This window comes from Octopus sinensis, linkage group LG6 (assembly GCF_006345805.1).
Source record: "Octopus sinensis linkage group LG6, ASM634580v1, whole genome shotgun sequence".
Classification (NCBI taxonomy): domain Eukaryota; kingdom Metazoa; phylum Mollusca; class Cephalopoda; order Octopoda; family Octopodidae; genus Octopus; species Octopus sinensis.
The window spans coordinates 72,659,177-72,665,710 of record NC_043002.1 but is presented as its reverse complement, the minus strand read 5'-3'; the positions used below and the strand labels follow the sequence as shown (position 1 = coordinate 72,665,710).

The window sequence follows — 6,534 nt, the reverse complement described above, 5'->3', positions numbered from 1 at the left end:
TCACCTACCGAATACTATAAACAAAAAACCACCATACTGGTATCCTTCGATTAGTCAACCTCTACTCCAATATCCCCCACAACCTAGGACTAGAGGCAATCCAATTCTGGCTAGAAAATCACGCCAACGAACTACCACATCGCATCAAAAAGAATTCGTGATAGAAGGGGTTAAATTCATCCTGGAAAATAACTTCGCCTTCAATGACAACTTCTACCGACAAAAATCGGGGACTGCGATGGGTACACGAATGGCCCCCTCCTTTGCCAACCTAGTCATAGGATATCTAGAGATCAGTCTGTATCGTAAGGTTCTAGAAAGATATGGCAGCCCTTTCTCCATCTACATAGAAAACAACTGGAAGAGATATCTAGATGACTGTTTCATCCTTGGCATAAAAAATAGAAAAACTCATAGAATTCCAGGAAATTTAAAACGGACTGGACGTAAACATCCAATTCACGATGGAATATAGCCAGCAACAACTCCCCTTCCTCGATATCCTCATTAAGAAAGCTAATAATATAATAGAAACAGACATATATTATAAGCCTACAGACTCTAAGCAATATCTTCCATTCAATTCATGCCACCCCAGACACACAGGATGAATATCCCCTTCAACCTAGCAAAAAGGATATGCACTATAGTCTCGAACGCAAACACCAGAGACACACGACTACAAGAACTAAAAGATACCCTTATCACCAGGAACTATCCACCTTCACTTATTGACAAGTGCATTCAACGTGCCCTTCAACTTAACATCAAGGAACTGAGACATCCCAAATCAAAGAAAAACTTACAACCAAAAGCCTTACCATACATCTCCACACACAACCCTCTCAATAACGAAGCCTTCGGCACCATCCTCCACAACATACCCCTCCTAAAAAAAGACCACAGAATGAACACAATCCTCCAAACACACACGATCATAAAAGCAAGAGACAGCCTAAATCCATGAAAAGTCTCCTAACACAAGCCCGAATTCACTCTTCAACACAGAAGCTGACAGTAAAAAAATGTGGAAGACCCAATTGCGGGATATGCGACTATCTAATTGAGGGATCAGAGTTCTCCTTCAAACAGGGACAACGGTTTACAGTGAAAAGCAACTTCACATGTGCTTCGGAGAACCTAATATACTCACTAACCTGCTCCGGGTGTCAAGAGCAGTACATAGGCCAAACAAAAAATAGTTTGCGTAAACGAATGGCCCTGCACAGATCCCAGATAAAAATTCCCCAAAACAGAAAAATAGCTTTTAGCCAACACATAGATACTTGCGCCAACAAAAAAACACCAAGCTTCAGGATTTTCCCCCTCTACCATTTAGGGACGATACAACCTCGAGACAACGAATAAGTAAAGAAACTCTCTTTATTGCAAAATACAGGCCACTTCTTAACGGGTTTACGACAAACAATAATATACCTCAACTTTAGAATAAAAGAAATATTCACACACAAATATTACATTCCAAAGAATCCATTACTAATCACAGCTAAAATCACAGCTAAATCCATAACATGCCAACTTCAAATCATACAATACCTCACTACTTTAACCCATTCATATTCTCCCTTCTCTGTGTTTTTCTCCTTATTCCTCTTCTTCTCATCATCATCATCGTGTCATAATCATCACTACCATCACATCATCGTCATCTTCTCCTTCTTCTTCTTTCTTCTTCTTCTTCTTCTTCTTCTTCTTATTTTTTCTTTTCTTCTTCTCTTCTTCTTCTCTCATATATCATCATCATCGTCATCTTCTCGTCTTCTTCTTCTTCTCTTCTTCTTCTTCTTCTTCTTCTTCTTCTTCTTCGTCTTATTCTTCTTCTTCTTCTTCTTCTACTTCCCCACCTTCTACCCCTTAACTTTGTCACTAATGTTTTTTAGTATAACACCTACGCAAATTCTATAAACAAGCCTTTCAATAGAAATATTCTCCTGAATTGAACTGCGACTGCCAGCCGCCACTGACCATTCAAAATACGACCATCAGGGCACTCCCAGATTCTCCCCCCCTTTCCTCATCAGCCTCCTTCCTCTACTACCTACCAAGAACTCACAACGACCTCCAACACACAAGTGCAAACAAGGAGTCAGAGAAAGCAGAATGCCACCTATATCTGAACACTACTATAGAAATATTCCTTTAAAAAAACTTTTCTTCTAATTTTTCTAAATTTAATTATTTAATCGTTACAGTTGAAAAGGTCTCAAAATGACCGAAACCGGTACTGAAATGTTCACTATAAAATTATTTTAGCATTTTCTATTTTTGACTTGTTTTTTCATATATATATATATATATCTCTTATTATAAAAGGCAGATTTTATCTGCCTCCCTTTGGGAGTTATACAAATCTACAATATAGGATTTCTTCAATTACAATTTACCTAGCAATTTTAAGAGTACAATGCATCGCGTCATGCCAGGTCCAGTTTTTAAAATTTAAACCCAATTAAGCAAAATTTACAGAAAACTCACATTCTGGTGTGTGTCAAATGCTTTTCTTAGTCTGGTTTACACACACGCAAACGCACACACACACAAAGGGAGCGAATTGTTTCACTGACGCTATCACCCTTCTCCTCCTTTGTCTTTGCAAGTTGGCAGCTATTAAAGTGAAAACAGTGAATCCGACAGCGATAAAGAAAACGAATTGGTACCTGAATGGAGTGAAAATTAAAAAAGCTGTTTCTTTCGGTGAGTTTTCTGAAGAAACTGGACCAAGCCACAGACTTTCCCAGAAGAGTAAAGCCTTAGACTATTTCTATTTACTTTTTCGAATGAGCCTATTTGAAATCATTACGCTAAACGTAAACAAACCGAAAGAAAGGATAGTTTGTTATTTCCCACAACCTTAAATGAAATTAAGGCCTATTTTGCCATAAATATTATTATGGGTATCAGAAAGTTACCCAGAATAACAAATTCTATCGTAAAATTTTGTTGTATACCAATTGAATATTAGCTAATACCCATTTTCTATAGCGATGTTTGAACAAAATTTTAATAATTTTACAGAAAGTTACCCAGAATAACAAAATCTATCGTAAAATTTTGTTGTATACCCAATTGAATATTAGCTAATAACCCATTTTCTATAGCGATGTTTGAACAAAATTTTAATAATTTTACAGAAAGTTACCCAGAATAACAAATTCTATCGTAAAATTTTGTTGTATACCCAATTGAATATTAGCTAATAACCCATTTTCTATAGCGATGTTTGAACAAAATTTTAATAATTTTACAGAAAGTTACCCAGAATAACAAACGAGCCCTTCTGGGTATTAGCGCGCGTCTACGATGAGTCTACGATTTAAAAAAAATTACCATCATATTTTTCCATTTTAATGCATTTTTTTCGCTTTTATATAAGGGAAGTAACTCTCTAAAAATATCTACGATGTGTCAACGATTTAAAGAAAAATTTACCTTAATTTTTTTCAATTTTTAATGCATTTTTTTGCTACTTTTTGGCTATAACTCTCTAAAAATGCTTATATAGTTATTTCCCTTACAACCGAGCAACGCCGGGCGATACTGCTAGTATATATATATATATATATATATATATCTATATATATATATATATATATATATACATACATATGTTAAATAATTGTAAACTGTAACCCTCACCCTTTGGAGAAGGAGCTTTGGTTATTGTTTAAAAATAGAATTGTGTCCCTGTTTGGGGAAATTGCCAATATTTTCACCGTTTATACGGAAGCATTTTTGTTAGAAGGCCTTCGAGAGAAGAAAGTCCAAAAATGAATTCCGCTGCAGCCGTCGGCGGGCGCGAACTCATTAAAATTAAAATGGAAGAAATACAAACCTATTTCGGATTGATCAACGACAAAGACAGTGAATCTAGAATAACACCACCAAACGAAATAAAAAATTAAATTAAAGAAAAGACTATTGTCTATAAAGCATACAATGTAGAGAAAAAAAAAGATTTGAACACCTGAAGGAAAGCACCATCGAAAAGTGTCTTGGTGCGACTATGAAAGATATCTAACCAGGGGCGGTAAATTCGCCACAATAGAAGCAATTTCGAGTCAACGGAGCGTGCAAAGGAGTACTCGACTCGAATCTTGCAAAGTGGAAATATTTTATTTTTACCTTTATATCTGGGACGTAGGACGTCCCGGATAAAAATCTAATATATCCCCGCAGAAGTAGAGGTAGGCTGGATTGTAGCCACACTTCTATACAAGAGGGAGGACAAGATACAATTGGTCGAAATTGCAAGAGACGGGCCTACAATTCCAGTCTGTTATATATTTTGAGTATTGTTATCACTAGCGATATCAAGATATAACATAGTATTTTGTATTTTATGTGTGAATGTATATATATATATATATATATATATATATATATGTACATGTAATATGTACACATATATATACACATATATACATGCACTAGCACTATGACCCGGCAACGACAGGGTCATAATGCTAGTATATCGATATATATGAAACCAAGAATGTGTATCTGTCTGTCTGTGTGAATCCCTAAAACTTGAGTACTACACAACCAATTTCATTCAAATTTTACGCATGCCCTACTCTGGGCGCCATAGCGCTCACTGTGGTCTCGTGGCCGTGGACAGTGAGCCCAATGGCGCCCATAGTCGGCTCGGCTCGGCTCGAATATATTTCTATAACAAAGAATTAATTTAAGATTAGAGATTTGTATGTAAGTCTTCATTGGATCTAATCCAGAACGTATTTTCAAAAAGTATCAAAGTTTAGAAATTAAAAATAAATAATTTTGAAGTCCAAAAATATTAAGTTGCTAAATATTTATGCTTACAACATACTAATTTGTCTGTGATTTTATCTAATAATTTCTCTCTATATATAAAGATGAGAATGTGTGTGTGTGCTTGTCTGTCTGTTTGTGTGTGTCAGTCTGTGTGTGAATCCCTAAAACTCGAGAACTACTCAACCTATTTCATTCAAATTTTATACATGCCTTACTTAGAGTCCATGTATTGTCATAAGCTAATAAGAGCAATCTCTTATCTCCTACACTATATCAGTATTACATGTCAAAGTGAAACAATAACATCTCTCTATTGCAATGTGAGATACTTTCCCTTTAACCTCACACACACACACACACACACACACACACACACATATATATATGCATACATACATATTCCTCATAAACACTCTACCACTGCTACTAATAACTGTTTGTAACCCTTTCAGACCTGCCTTACATTCCAACCGGATTCTCGAAAACATTGTCCCCTTACATCGCATTCTCATTTCATTACCACGGCAGAACTTACTTCTAGCGACGGGACAAGGGAAGATGGTAACATGCTACCTTGTCAAGTAAATTATATTGTCATCCACTTCACCTCTAACCAAGCGAACGGAGAGTTCAAACGACCCCACACGACTGATATCTTTCTTCATCCTTCTAGCTGTCTGCTTTTTTATTAATACGACAAAATTCATGTCCTGGCAAACAGCATTCAGAACGCAATTCATAATCCCTGTCTCCTTTCCTTGTTACCATTTCTCTCGTCTTCTCTTTCACAATATTGTTCTATCAAAGCAATACTGATCAACTAAAGCACATTTATTCATTTTGTTGAATTCCGTGCGTAACCTTTTTCATTTGTAAATTGCATCAATTTCCCTAAATGCAACCGCACGCGTTTCACTAAGGAAATATGAAACATTTCACTGCTATTTCTACCACGCGCTGCTGCCACGCATTAAAATTTACCAATGTTTTTTTGCTTTTTCCTTAATGCGGGCCTGCAGACCTACCAACTTACCTATAACTATCCCTACACTCACATGCAACATCAACGGCCGTTTCTGCCCCACGAGCACCACTAAACAAGGTTAAGTAATTCATCCAATTGCTCTTTCATTAACTCTTTTCCCATCCAATCTATACGGCAGAGCAGCCATGCATTGACAAACAACACTCCTAAAAATTCATGTCCACACAAGCCACAACATTCTCAACGCAATTCATAACCCCTTTCTCCATTGCTCTTACCATTTCCCTCGCCTTGCCTTTCACAACTGCTTCCATTTTCATTTTGATGACATCATTTTATTTTACACATTTACTTTTCTTCTACCAGTTCTTTATTACCGCAGCAGCTGCAAGTTTGCAACTTATCTACACTTACATACTAACCCTTCAATTAATATTTAATACTTAACAGTGTATCTCACTGCATTTCATCATGCCCCGAAGGAAGAGTTCAATTGGACGAAAAACTGCGAAAGCTGCAAGATCATCAGCAAGAAGGGCAAATTCCTAAAATTCACTGGTTTGTATTTGGAGGGGGAGTAGAAGACACAGTTGGAATGTGTTGAAACAGATATTTTTAAACTTTGGGATGATCCCCAGCTTTTTTCTGCTAAATAATCAGCGGCCTAGTAGTCAATCATCGGTCTCGACTTATGACTATAAAGATGGCTCATGAGCGCAGCTTTACTGGGGCAGGGTCTTGCACATACATTGTAT

General features: G+C 36.6%; 1 long non-coding RNA gene across 1 annotated transcript in view; it reads right to left on the bottom strand.

The window, feature by feature from the left end:
• The window catches only part of LOC118763958, a 21,601-nt gene extending 15,336 nt beyond the window's left edge, over positions 1-6,265 (bottom strand). Inside the window, exons 1-2 of the long non-coding RNA XR_004999727.1 lie at positions 6,132-6,265; positions 38-44 (exon numbers count right to left, since the gene is read on the bottom strand). This is a non-coding gene — a long non-coding RNA (uncharacterized LOC118763958). The remainder of the gene's footprint in view (positions 1-37; positions 45-6,131) is intronic.
• Between the last annotated feature and the right edge of the window lie 269 nt (positions 6,266-6,534).